We start from the raw sequence: 14,583 nt of genomic DNA, 5'->3' as shown, positions 1-14,583 counted from the left end.
TTGAATTTGCTAACCTGATTGCCAGATAAGCTAACTATGCTAACAATGCTAACTATGCTAACGAGGTTGATTAGCTAACTTAGTTGATGATTTCGAGCAGTTAATGCTAAAAATGCTAACTATGCTAACAATGTTAACTATATTAACAATGCTAACCAGGTTGATTAGCTAACTTAACAGATGATTTCTAGCAGTTATGCTAAAAATGCTAACTATGCTAACAATGCTAACTATGTTTACAATGCTAACCAGGTTGATTAGCTAACTTAGTTAATCATTTCTAGCAGTTATGCTAAAAATGCTAATTATGCTAACAATGCTAACTATGCTAACCATGCTAACTAGCTAACTTGCTAGTGAGGACTTTTATTTTGAAACATTTGTTGCTAGGGTAACCATGATGGCCACTATCAGAAATAAAGAAGTTACTGTAGTAAAATCATGTTGGTTGCTATGGAAACGGTCATAAACGCTTAATTTGAATGGTTGCTATGTTGGTTGCTAGGTATGTGGAGGTTTCATGTAGTTGACTGGAGGCATAGGTGATGATAACTGACAGTTGGAATGGTTGAACAGTTCAATAGTTGAGTAGTTTCAATGGTTAAATGATTTAATAGTGTATTATTGCAGTGAGGACTTTTATTTTGAAACAGTTGTGGACAGAGGAAACAGTTAACAGGATATGTAGTCTTCTGAGAGACTGTATGCTTAAAGCCAGAGAAACTGACAGTTGGTGCCCAGGTGGCCGGCCACCTGGCCTAAGATTCTAATTGCTGCCGTGATGTCATAATGAGCAATGTTAAGTCTATGGGGGAAATTGTAATAGTTTTTAACTAATAGTTTAAAAAGTATAAAAGTTACAAAGTTGAAAAATACAAAGCAGGCATGGCATAAGCAAGACCTACGCAACAACGTTTGAATGAAGTTTCTACGTTAAACGGTTGAAGCTGAATTGCGTGCGTTAGAAGAAGAATAATAATAACTAGAAATGCAATTCCAAGGAATTACCAGTGCATGAAAATGCAAAAAATAGATAGATAATGTAGATATGGTTACTAAGGTGTAGCTAGGGTAAACATGGTGGTTGCATAGTTTACAGAGAGTTGATAGTGTGAAGGTAGACAGTTTAAAGATGAAACGTTCCAGTTCTAACTTAACTAATGATTTCTATTCATGTTAAAATGTTGATTAGCTAACTTAGCTAATGATTTCTAGCAGTTACGCTAAAAATGCTTACTATGCTAGCAATGCTAACAATGCTAACCAGGTTGATTAGCTAACTTAACCGATGATTTCTAGCAGTAATGCTAAAAATGCTAACTATGCTAACAATGCTAAATTTGCTAACAATGCTAACCAGGTTGATTAGCTAACTTAGTTGATGATTTTTTGCAGTTATGCTAAAAATGCTAACTATGCTAACAATGCTAACTATGCTAACCATGGTAACTAGCTAACTTGCTAGTGAGGACTTTTATTTTGAAACATTTGTTGCTAGGGTATCCATGGTGGCCACTATCAGGAAACAAGAAGTTACTGCAGTATAATCATGTTGGTTGCTATGGAAACGGTCATAAACACTTTTTAATGGTTGCTATGTTGGTTGCTAGGTACATGGAGGTTTCATGTAGTTGACTGGAGGCATAGTGGATGATAACTGACAGTTGGAATGGTTGAACAGTTCAATAGTTGAGTAGTTTCAATGGTTAAATGATTTAATAGTGTATTATTGCAGTGAGGACCTTTATTTTGAAACAGTTGTGGACAGAGGAAGTAGTGAAACAGGATCTGTAGTCTTAATGAGATTGTATGCTTAAAGCCTGAGACAGAAGGTGCTTCTCATAGCGTTTACGCGTCCTCTCTCGCTCCTCACTGATCTACATAAAGAATGATGGAGCGGCAACAATGGGATAGTCTAGCCCTTCTTCTATCTTTCTTTATGTAGATCATTGAGGATCGAGGATCGAGGGAGGACATATAAACGCTGCTTGAGAGGGACCCACAGTAAATACTTTAAAAGTTGTATGTAGATAGTCTAATTAATGTTGATAGATAGAATGTTTAATGGATGTTGATAGGCAGATTGTTTAATAGATATTGATTGACAGTTTAATGGGTGGATGAGTGAATGGTCTGAAGAAGATGAATGGATAGAAGGTTGGATGGAATGTGCCTTATATTCTTGTTAAGAGAGACACTGATACAGCTCTCTGAGAGTAGTTGACACAGGTGTAATCAATTTAACTGGAGCCAGAGTATCTTAAAGCCTGAGACAGAGTAAATAATTTAAAAGTTGAATGTAGATAGTCTAATTAATGTTGATAGACAGAGAGTTTAATGGATGTTAGACAGATTGTTTAATAGATGTTGATAGACAGTTTAATGGGTGGATGAGTGAATGGTCTGAAGAAGATGAATGGATAGAATGTTGGATGGAATGTGCCTTATATTCTTGTAGAATGGAGAGACACAGCTCTCTACTGAGAGTAGTGGATACAGATACAGGTGTAATCAATTTAACTGTTTAGTTTAAGAGAGCCAGCCTGAGACAGAGTAGATTGTTTAAAAGTTCAATGTAGAGCGTCTAATTGATGTTGTTGATAGGCAGACTGTTTAGAATGGGTGGATGAGTGAATGGTTTGAAGAAGATGAATGGATATAAAGTTGGATGGAATTAGGAGGACTTATTTTGATACTGTTGTGCGCAGAGGATACAGGGGAACAGAATATGTAGTCTTCAGAGAGGAGCCTGAGAGAAACTGACAGTTGGTGCCCAGGTGGCTGACCAGCTGGGGTAACATTCTAATTGCTGCCGTGATGTCATAATGAGCAATGTTAAGTCTATGGGGGAAATGGTGATAGTTTTTAACTAATAGTTTAAAAAGTATAAAAGTTACAAAGTTGAAAAATATAAAGCACATATGGCATAAGCAAGACCTACGCAACAAAGTTTGAATGAAGTTTCTACGTTAAACGGTTGAAGCTGAATTGCGAGCGTTAGAAGAAGAAGTTTAACTAGAAATGCAATTCCAAGGAATTACCAGTGCATGAAAATGCAAAAATTGATAGATAATGTAGATATGGTTACTAAGGTGTAGCTAGGGTAAACATGGTGGTTGCATAGTTTACAGAGAGTTGATAGTGTGAAGGTAGACAGTTTAAAGCTGAAACATTCCCAGTTCTAACTTAACTAATGATTACTATTCATGTTAAAATGTTAACTATGGTAACAATGATAACCAGGTTGATTGGTTAACTTAGCTACTGATTTCATGCAGTAATGGTAAAAATGTTAACTATGCTAACTATGCTCACAGTAGCCCCGTTTACATGGACACTTCTATTCCGATTAGAAACGGAAAAAACAGCTCAATCGGAATAAAAATCGTCATATAAACACCTCAATCGGAATGAAAATCCTGATCCGATCAGAATTGTGATCGGAATAGAAGAGGTGGTGTAGTCCATTCCTATTCCGAATGAACGCTCATGTATACGGTCATTCGGATTGACCGTAATATCTTCCCAATGAAAAGTAGCAAACAACGGCTATTCCGATCAAAGATTCTAAAGCGCTTACAGACGTCTGATCGGAATAGAATGTAGCCCATGTAAACAGACGGCGCAAAAATGTTCAATCGGAATAGTTTAATCGGAATGACAAAAAACTGTCCATGTAAACGTGGCTAGTGTTAACCAGGTTGATTAGCTAACTTAGCTAATGATTTCTAGCAGTTATGTTAAACATGCTAACTATGCGAGCAATGCTAACTATGGTAACAATGCTAACTTAAACTAACAATGCTAACCAGGTTGATTAGCTAACTTAGTTGATGTTTTTTGCAGTTATGCTAAAAATGCTAACTGTGTTAACTATGCTAACCATGCTAACTTGCTAGTGAGGACTTTTATTTTGAAACATTTGTTGCTAGGGTATCCATGGTGGCCACTATCAGGAAACAAGAAGTTACTGCAGTATAATCATGTTGGTTGCTATGGAAACGGTCATAAACACTTAATTTTAATGGTTGATATATTGGTTGCTAGGTACATGGAGTTTTCGTGTAGTTGACTGGAGGCATAGTTCTAGTTGATAACTGACAGTTGGAATGGTTGAACAGTTAAATAGTTGAGTAGTTACAATGGTTAAATGATTTAATAGTGGATTATTGCAGTGAGGACCTTTATTTTGAAACAGTTGTGGACAAAGGAAGTAGTGAAACAGGATCTGTAGTCTTAATGAGATTGTATGCTTAAAGCCTGAGACAGAAGGTGCCTCTCATATAGTGTTTACGCGTCCTCTCGCTCCTCGATCCTCACTGATCTTTCTTTATGTAGATCATTGAGGATCGAGGAGCGAGGGAGGGCATATAAACGCTGCTTGAGAGGCACCCACAGTAAATACTTTAAAAGTTGTATGTAGATAGTCTAATTAATGTTGATAGATAGAATGTTTAATGGATGTTGATAGGCAGATTGTTTAATAGATATTGATTGACAGTTTAATGGGTGGATGAGTGAATGGTCTGAAGAAGATGAATGGATAGAAGGTTGGATGGAATGTGCCTTATATTCTTGTTAAGAGAGACACTTGCTGCGTTTACATGAGAGCTTTAATTCCGAATAAAACCAAGTTAATTCTGAATAAAAGTTAATTCCGCTTTAAAAGAGACCATTCCGCTTGAAAATGATTATTCGGAATCAAACTTAATTCCGATTTAAGTGGTTGGTTTATTCCGATGCTAAAGCGGAATTAACTCCCCTCCTTGATCGTGTAAACCTTTATTCCGATTAAAAGTTTATTCCGTTTGTTTGGCGCATGCTCGTAGAAGGAGGAAGAAGACGCGCATGCTCGTTTCATTGCTAATTCGGCTCCGTCTTCTTCCCCCCTTCTCCGACAGTCTTCTCCCCCTCAGCTAGCAAACGTGAAGCTTGACAATATTTTCGAGCTGCCGGTTAAATAGTAGGCCTATTATCAGAATTACTGTGAAACCCGTTTTCATTATGTTATTGTCCATGCTGTAACGTTAACCCGAGATGACAAAAAAGTTGCTAGCCAGCTAAAGTTTGTTTTCTTCCGGTAGGCCTTATTAGGCTACGTTCATGCGCCGCCTGTCCAATCGGAACCCTTCCCGACCCTCAGACGTTCAGCGGAATACAATAAAGCGTAATTAACGTATGTTCCATGTAAACGCCAATTCGGAATTATTATTTCCATGTAAACTTGAAGGAGAATATTTTAATTCCGATCTATTTAATTCTGAATAAACTAATTCAGAATTAAAAACATCATGTAAACGTGGCCACTGATACAGCTCTCTGAGAGTTGTTGATACAGGTGTAATCAATTTAACTGGCTAGTCTTAAGAGAGCCAGAGTGTACGCTTAAAGCCTGAGACAGAGTAAATCATTTAAAAGTTGAATGTAGCTAGTCTAATTAATGTTGATAGACAGAGAGTTTAATGGATGTTGATAAACAGTTTAATGGGTGGATGAGTGAATGGTCTGAAGAAGATGAATGGATAGAAAGTTGGATGGAATGTGCCTTATATTCTTGTAGAATGGAGAGACACAGCTCTCTACTGAGAGAGTAGTGGATACAGATACAGGTGTAATCAATTTAACTGGCTAGTCTTAAGAGAGCCAGGCCTGAGACAGAGTAGATTGTTTCAAAGTTGAATGTAGATCGTCTAATTGATGTTGATAGGCAGACTGTTTAGAATGGGTGGATGAGTGAATGGTTTGAAGAAGATGAATGGATAGAAAGTTGGATGGAATTAGGAAGACTTATGTTGATACCGTTGATACAGGGGAACAGAAAATGTAGTCTCAAGAGAGCCAGTTTAAAGCCTGAGAGAGAGAGAGAGAGAGAGAGCTGCTGCACCTGGACTGGCCACCTGGCGTAACATTCTAATTGCTGCCGTGATGTCATAATGAGCAATGTTAAGTCTATGGGGAAATGTTTAATAGTTTTTAATTTACAGTTTAAAAAGTATAAAAGTTACAAAGTTGAAAAATATATTGCACAGGTCTCCTTAGTAAGACCTACGTAACAAAGTTTGAATCAAGTTTCTACGTTAAATGGTTCAAGCTGAATTGCGAGCGTTAGAAGAAGTTGGAATAATAAGAAACCTAGGAAGAACAGTACAGTGCATTTTCATGCACTGTAATAATAAGAAGAATAGGAAGAACAGTACAGTGCATTTTCATGCACTGTAATAAGAAGAAGAAGAAGACCGAGGAAGAACAGTACAGTGCATTTTCATGCACTGTAATAAGAAGAATAGGAAGAACAGTACAGTGCATTTTCATGCACTGTAATAATAAGAAACCTAGGAAGAACAATATAGTGCATTTTCATGCACTATAACTAGAAATGCAATTCCAAGGAATTACCAGTGCATGAAAATGCAAAAATAGATAGATAATGTAGATATGGTTGCTAAGGTGTAGCTAGGGTAAACATGGTGGTTGTATAGTTTACAGAGAGTTGATAGTGTGAAGGTAGACAGTTTAAAGATGAAACATTCCAGCTCTAACTTAACTAATGATTTCTATTCATGTTAAAATGTTGATTAGCTAACTTAGGTAATGATTTCTAGCAGTTATGCTAAAAATGCTAATTATGCTAGCAATGATAACTTTACTAACAATGCTAACCAGGTTGATTAGCTAACTTAACCGATGATTTCTAGCAGTTATGCTAAAAATGCTAACTATGCTAACCATGCTAACTTGCTAGTGAGGACTTTTATTTTGAAACATTTGTTGCTAGGGTATCCATGGTGGCCACTATCAAGAAACAAGAAGTTACTGCAGTATAATCATGTTGGTTGCTATGGAAACGGTCATAAACACTTAATTTTAATGGTTGCTATGTTGGTTGCTAGGTACATGGAGGTTTCATGTAGTTGACTGGAGGCATAGTGGATGATAACTGACAGTTGGAATGGTTGAACAGTTCAATAGTTGAGTAGTTTCAATGGTTAAATGATTTAATAGTGTATTATTGCAGTGAGGACTTTTATTTTGAAACAGTTGTGGACAGAGGAAACAGTTAACAGGATATGTAGTCTTCTGAGAGACTGTATGCTTAAAGCCAGAGAAGGATCTTTGGAGAAACTGACAGTTGGTGCCCAGGTGGCTCTGAGACAGAGTAGATTGTTTAAAAGTTGAATGTAGATCGTCTAATTAATGTTGATAGACAGAGAGTTTAATGGATGTTGATAAACAGTTTAATGGGTGGATGAGTGAATGGTCTGAAGAAGATGAATGGATAGAAAGTTGGATGGAATGTGCCTTATATTCTTGTAGAATGGAGAGACACAGCTCTCTACTGAGAGAGTAGTGGATACAGATACAGGTGTAATCAATTTAACTGGCTAGTCTTAAGAGAGCCAGGCCTGAGACAGAGTAGATTGTTTCAAAGTTGAATGTAGATCGTCTAATTGATGTTGATAGGCAGACTGTTTAGAATGGGTGGATGAGTGAATGGTTTGAAGAAGATGAATGGATAGAAAGTTGGATGGAATTAGGAAGACTTATGTTGATACCGTTGATACAGGGGAACAGAAAATGTAGTCTCAAGAGAGCCAGTTTAAAGCCTGAGAGAGAGAGAGAGAGAGAGCTGCTGCACCTGGACTGGCCACCTGGCGTAACACTCTAATTGCTGCCGTGATGTCATAATGAGCAATGTTAAGTCTATGGGGAAATGTTTAATAGTTTTTAATTTACAGTTTAAAAAGTATAAAAGTTACGAAGTTGAAAAATATATTGCACAGGTCTCCTTAGTAAGACCTACGTAGCAAAGTTTGAATCAAGTTTCTACGTTAAACGGTTCAAGCTGAATTGCGAGCGTTAGAAGAAGAAGTGGAACTAGAAATGCAATTCCAAGGAATTACCAGTGCATGAAAATGCAAAAATAGATAGATAATGTAGATATGGTTACTAAGGTGTAGCTAGGGTAAACATGGTGGTTGCATAGTTTACAGAGAGTTGATAGTGTGAAGGTAGACAGTTTAAAGATTAAACATTCCAGTTCTAACTTAAACGTACACTATGTAGTTTTTGCTCCCATCTAGTGGTTAAATTTGATTTTGCATGCACGCTCTAGCGCCACGCGTTTTCAAATGTGCGTTGCAAGATGGCTAGAACTACGGGAAGTTGAATGGGTCGAGATTCATTCAAGATGTCTTCTACCACTTCATCAAGTTTTCTTTCCAGTGATGATGTAAGCTATTCTAAAGTTCTTTGAATAATTTGTATGATCATGTATGAGTAATTACTCCTCGAGCAACATAGTGAATTACGTTGTCATGCTTATATTGTTTTTACATTAGCTTACTATCGTAATATTAGCATAGCAGCAGCTAACAACTTGACATGACACTATAGGCTAATGCTTGTATTGCTCTAAAGGCATGAACTATGTCACTAAGTGCAGTGCTTGTCTGTAGGTTAAGTATGACCGTTCACGCTGCTTCTCTGTGTAACGCGAAATGCAAAAACGCGTTTTTCCCTAGCGGTAGTGTTTAGCGGTAGCGGTAGTGTTTTATGTCCCACTCGGCAGTTCATATTTTTCTATACACCGGAAAGACATGGAAGACTTCCTGTGAACGTCCCTTTCAATGTAAATGCCGGGAAGTGATTCTTCGGCCAGTAGGACAAGTCAGATCATTGGCATATGTTATTTTACACCAAAGAGGATCTATTTATGAATGAAGACGTTGACTTGAGGTACTAAAACACTTAAAATCCTACATAATGTACCTTTAACTAATGATTTCTATTCATGTTAAAATGTTGATTAGCTAACTTGGCTAATGATTTCTAGCAGTTACGCTAAAAATGCTAATTATGCTAGCAATGCTAACTTTATTAACAATGTTAACCAGGTTGATTAGCTAACTTAACCGATGATTTCTAGCAGTAATGTTAAAAATGCTAACTATGCTAACAATGCTAAATTTGCTAACAATGCTAACCAGGTTGATTAGCTAACTTAGTTGATGATTTTTTGCAGTTATGCTAAAAAATGCTAACAATGATAACTATGCTAACCATGCTAACTAGCTAACTTGCTAGTGAGGACTTTTATTTTGAAACATTTGTTGCTAGGGTATCCATGGTGGCCACTATCAGGAAACAAGAAGTTACTGCAGTATAATCATGTTGGTTGCTATGGAAATGGTCATAAACACTTAATTTTAATGGTTGCTATGTTGGTTGCTAGGTACATGGAGGTTTCATGTAGTTGACTGGAGGCATAGTGGATGATAACTGACAGTTGGAATGGTTGAACAGTTCAATAGTTGAGTAGTTTCAATGGTTAAATGATTTAATAGTGTGTTATTGCAGTGAGCACTTTTATTTTGAAACAGTTGTGGACAGAGAAAACAGTTAAAAGGATATGTAGTCTTCTGAGAGACTGTATGCTTAAAGCCAGAGAAACTGACAGTTGGTGCCCAGGTGGCCGGCCACCTGGCGTAAGATTCTAATTGCTGCCGTGATGTCATAATGAGCAATGTTAAGTCTATGGGGGGAATTGTAATAGTTTTTAACTAATAGTTTAAAAAGTATAAAAGTTACAAAGTTGAAAAATACAAAGCACACATGGCATAAGCAAGACCTACGCAACAAAGTTTGAATGAAGTTTGTACGTTAAACGGTTCAAGCTGAATTGCGTGCGTTAGAAGAAGAACTAGAAATGCAATTCCAAGGAATTACCAGTGCATGAAAATGCAAAAATAGATAGATAATGTAGATATGGTTACTAAGGTGTAGCTAGGGTAAACATGGTGGTTGCATAGTTTACAGAGAGTTGATAGTGTGAAGGTAGACAGTTTAAAGATGAAACATTCCAGTTCTAACTTAACTAATGATTTCTATTCATGTTAAAATGTTGATTAGCTAACTTAGCTAATGATTTCTAGCAGTTACGCTAAAAATGCTAATTATGCTAGCAATGCTAACTTTATTAACAATGCTAACCAGGTTGATTAGCTAACTTAACCGATGATTTCTAGCAGTAATGTTAAAAATGCTAACTATGCTAACAATGCTAAATTTGCTAACAATGCTAACCAGGTTGATTAGCTAACTTAGTTGATGATTTTTTGCAGTTATGTTAAAAATGCTATCAATGCTAACTATGCTAACCATGCTAACTAGCTAACTTGCTAGTGAGGACTTTTATTTTGAAACATTTGTTGCTAGGGTATCCATAGTGGCCACTATCAGGAAACAAGAAGTTACTGCAGTATAATCATGTTGGTTGCTATGGAAACAGTCATAAACACTTAATTTTAATGGTTGCTATGTTGGTTGCTAGGTACATGGAGGTTTCATGTAGTTGACTGGAGGCATAGTGGATGATAACTGACAGTTAGAATGGTTGAACAGTTCAATAGTTGAGTAGTTTCAATGGTTAAATGGTTTAATAGTGTATTATTGCAGTGAGAACCTTTATTTTGAAACAGTTGTGGACAGAGGAAGTAGTGAAACAGGATCTGTAGTCTTAATGAGATTGTATGCTTAAAGCCTGAGACAGAAGGTGCCTCTCATAGCGTTTACGCGTCCTCTCTCGCTCCTCACTGATCTACATAAAGAATGATGGAGCGGCAACAATGGGATAGTCTAGCCCTTCTTCTATCTTTCTTTATGTAGATCATTGAGGATCGAGGAGCGAGGGAGGACATATAAACGCTGCTTGAGAGGGACCCACAGTAAATACTTTAAAAGTTGTATGTAGATAGTCTAATTAATGTTGATAGACAGAATGTTTAATTGATGTTGATAGGCAGATTGTTTAATAGATATTGATTGACAGTTTAATGGGTGGATGAGTGAATGGTCTGAAGAAGATGAATGGATAGAATGTTGGATGGAATGTGCCTTATATTCTTGTTTAGAGAGACACTGATACAGCTCTCTGAGAGTAGTTGACACAGGTGTAATCAATTTAACTGGCTAGTCTTACGAGAGCTAGAGTACTCTTAAAGCCTGAGACAGAGTAAATAATTTAAAAGTTGAATGTAGATAGTCTAATTAATGTTGATAGACAGAGAGTTTAATGGATGTTGATAGACAGATTGTTTAATAGATGTTGATAGACAGTTTAATGGGTGGATGAGTGAATGGTCTGAAGAAGATGAATGGATAGAATGTTAGATGGAATGTGCCTTATATTCTTGTAGAATGGAGAGACACAGCTCTCTACTGAGAGTAGTGGATACAGATACAGGTGTAATCAATTTAACTGGCTAGTCTTAAGAGAGCCAGCCTGAGACAGAGTAGATTGTTTAAAAGTTCAATGTAGAGCGTCTAATTGATGTTGTTGATAGGCAGACTGTTTAGAATGGGTGGATGAGTGAATGGTTTGAAGAAGATGAATGGATATAAAGTTGGATGGAATTAGGAGGACTTATTTTGATACTGTTGTGCGCAGAGGATACAGGGGAACAGAATGTAGTCTTCAGAGAGGAGCCTGAGAGAAACTGACAGTTGGTGCCCAGGTGGCTGACCAGCTGGGGTAACATTCTAATTGCTGCCGTGATGTCATAATGAGCAATGTTAAGTCTATGGGGAAATTGTTAATAGTTTTTAATTTATAGTTTAAAAAGTATAAAAGTTACAAAGTTAAAAAATACATTGCGCTGATGTCCTAAGCAAGACCTTCGTAACACAGTTTGAATGAAGTTTCTACGTTAAACGGTTCAAGCTGAATTGCGTGCGTTAGAAGAAGAACTAGAAATGCAATTCCAAGGAATTACCAGTGCATGAAAATGCAAAAATAGATAGATAATGTAGATATGGTCACTAAGGTGTAGCTAGGGTAAACATGGTGGTTGCATAGTTTACAGAGAGTTGAAAGTGTGAAGGTAGACAGTTTAAAGCTGAAACATTCCAGTTCTAACTTAACTAATGATTTCTATTCATGTTAAAATGTTGATTAGCTGACTTAGCTAATGATTTCTAGCAGTTATGCTAAAAATGCTAATTATGCTAGCAATGCTAACTTTACTAACAATGCTAACCAGGTTGATTAGCTAACTTAACCGATGATTTCTAGCAGTAATGCTAACTATGCTAACAATGCTAAATTTGCTAACAATGCTAACCAGGTTGATTAGCTAACTTAGTTGATGATTTTTTGCAGTTATGCTAAAAATGCTAACTATGCTAACAATGCTAACTATGCTAACCATGCTAACTAGCTAACTTGCTAGTGAGGACTTTTATTTTGAAACATTTGTTGCTAGGGTATCCATGGTGGCCACTATCAGGAAACAAGAAGTTACTGCAGTATAATCATGTTGGTTGCTATGGAAACGGTCATAAACACTTAATTTTAATGGTTGCTATGTTGGTTGCTAGGTACATGGAGGTTTCATGTAGTTGACTGGAGGCATAGTGGATGATAACTGACAGTTGGAATGGTTGAACAGTTTAATAGTTGAGTAGTTTCAATGGTTAAATGATTTAATAGTGTATTATTGCAGTGAGGACTTTTATTTTGAAACAGTTGTGGACAGAGGAAACAGTTAAACAGGATATGTGTAGTCTTCAGAGAGATTGTATGCTTAAAGCCAGAGAAACTGACAGTTGGTGCCCAGGTGGCCGGCCACCTGGCGTAAGATTCTAATTGCTGCCGTGATGTCATAATGAGCAATGTTAAGTCTATGGGGAAATAACTCAATGTTAAATCTATGGGGAAATTGTTTTTTAATTCATAGTTTAAAAAGTATAAAAGTTACAAAGTTGAAAAATACAAAGCACACATGGCATAAGCGAGACCTACGCAGCAAAGTTTGAATGAAGTTTCTACGTTAAACGGTTCAAGCTGAATTGCGTGCGTTAGAAGAAGATTAATAACTAGAAATGCAATTCCAAGGAATTACCAGTGCATGAAAATGCAAAAATAGATAGATAATGTAGATATGGTTACTAAGGTGTAGCTAGGGTAAACATGGTGGTTGCATAGTTTACAGAGAGTTGATAGTGTGAAGGTAGACAGTTTAAAGATGAAACGTTCCAGTTCTAACTTAACTAATGATTTCTATTCATGTTAAAATGTTGATTAGCTAACTTACCTAATGATTTCTAGCAGTTACGCTAAAAATGCGTATTATGCTAGCAATGCTAACTTTACTAACAATGCTAACCAGGTTGATTAGCTAACTGAACCGATGATTTCTAGCAGTAATGCTAAAAATGCTAACAATGCTAAATTTGCTAACAATGCTAACCAGGTTGATTAGCTAACTTAGTTGATGATTTTTTGCAGTCATGCTAAAAATGCTAACTATGCTAACAATGTTAACTATGCTAACCATGCTAACTTGCTAGTAAGGACTTTTATTTTGAAACATTTGTTGCTAGGGTATCCATGGTGGCCACTATCAGGAAGCAAGAAGTTACTGCAGTATAATCATGTTGGTTGCTATGGAAACGGTCATAAACACTTAATTTTAATGGTTGCTATGTTGGTTGCTAGGTACATGGAGGTTTCATGTAGTTGACTGGAGGCATAGTGGATGATAACTGACAGTTGGAATGGTTGAACAGTTCAATAGTTGAGTAGTTTCAATGGTTAAATTATTTAATGGTGTATTATTGCAGTGAGGACCTTTATTTTGAAACAGTTGTGGACAGAGGAAGTAGTGAAACAGGATCTGTAGTCTTAATGAGATTGTATGCTTAAAGCCTGAGACAGAAGGTGCCTCTCATAGCGTTTACGCGTCCTCTCTCGCTCCTTACTGATCTACATAAAGAATGATGGAGCGGCAACAATGGGATAGTTTAGCCCTTCTTCTATCTTTCTTCATGTAGATCATTGAGGAGCGAGGGAGGACATATAAACGGTGCTTGAGAGGGACCCACAGTAAATACTTTAAAAGTTTTATGTAGATAGTCTAATTAATGTTGATAGACAGAATGTTTAATGGATGTTGATAGGCAGATTGTTTAATAGATATTGATTGACAGTTTAATGGGTGGATGAGTGAATGGTCTGAAGAAGATGAATGGATAGAAGGTTGGATGGAATGTGCCTTACATTCTTGTTAAGAGAGACACTGATACAGCTCTCTGAGAGTAGTTGACACAGGTGTAATCAATTTAACTGGCTAGTCTTAAGAGAGCCAGAGTACTCTTAAAGCCTGAGACAGAGTAAATAATTAAAAAGTTGAATGTAGATAGTCTAATTAATGTTGATAGACAGAGAGTTTAATGGATGTTGATAGACAGATTGTTTAATAGATGTTGATAGACAGTTTAATGGGTGGATGAGTGAATGGTCTGAAGAAGATGAATGGATAGAATGTTGGATGGAATGTGCCTTATATTCTTGTAGAATGGAGAGACACAGCTCTCTACTGAGAGTAGTGGATACAGATACAGGTGTAATCAATTTAACTGGCTAGTCTCAAGAGAGCCAGCCTGAGACAGAGTAGATTGTTTAAAAGTTCAATGTAGAGCGTCTAATTGATGTTGTTGATAGGCAGACTGTTTAGAATGGGTGGATGAGTGAATGGTTTGAAGAAGATGAATGGATATAAAGTTGGATGGAATTAGGAGGACTTA

Source organism: Sardina pilchardus, chromosome 18 (assembly GCF_963854185.1).
Source record: "Sardina pilchardus chromosome 18, fSarPil1.1, whole genome shotgun sequence".
Lineage (NCBI taxonomy): Eukaryota > Metazoa > Chordata > Actinopteri > Clupeiformes > Clupeidae > Sardina > Sardina pilchardus.
This window is presented reverse-complemented; position numbering follows the sequence as displayed.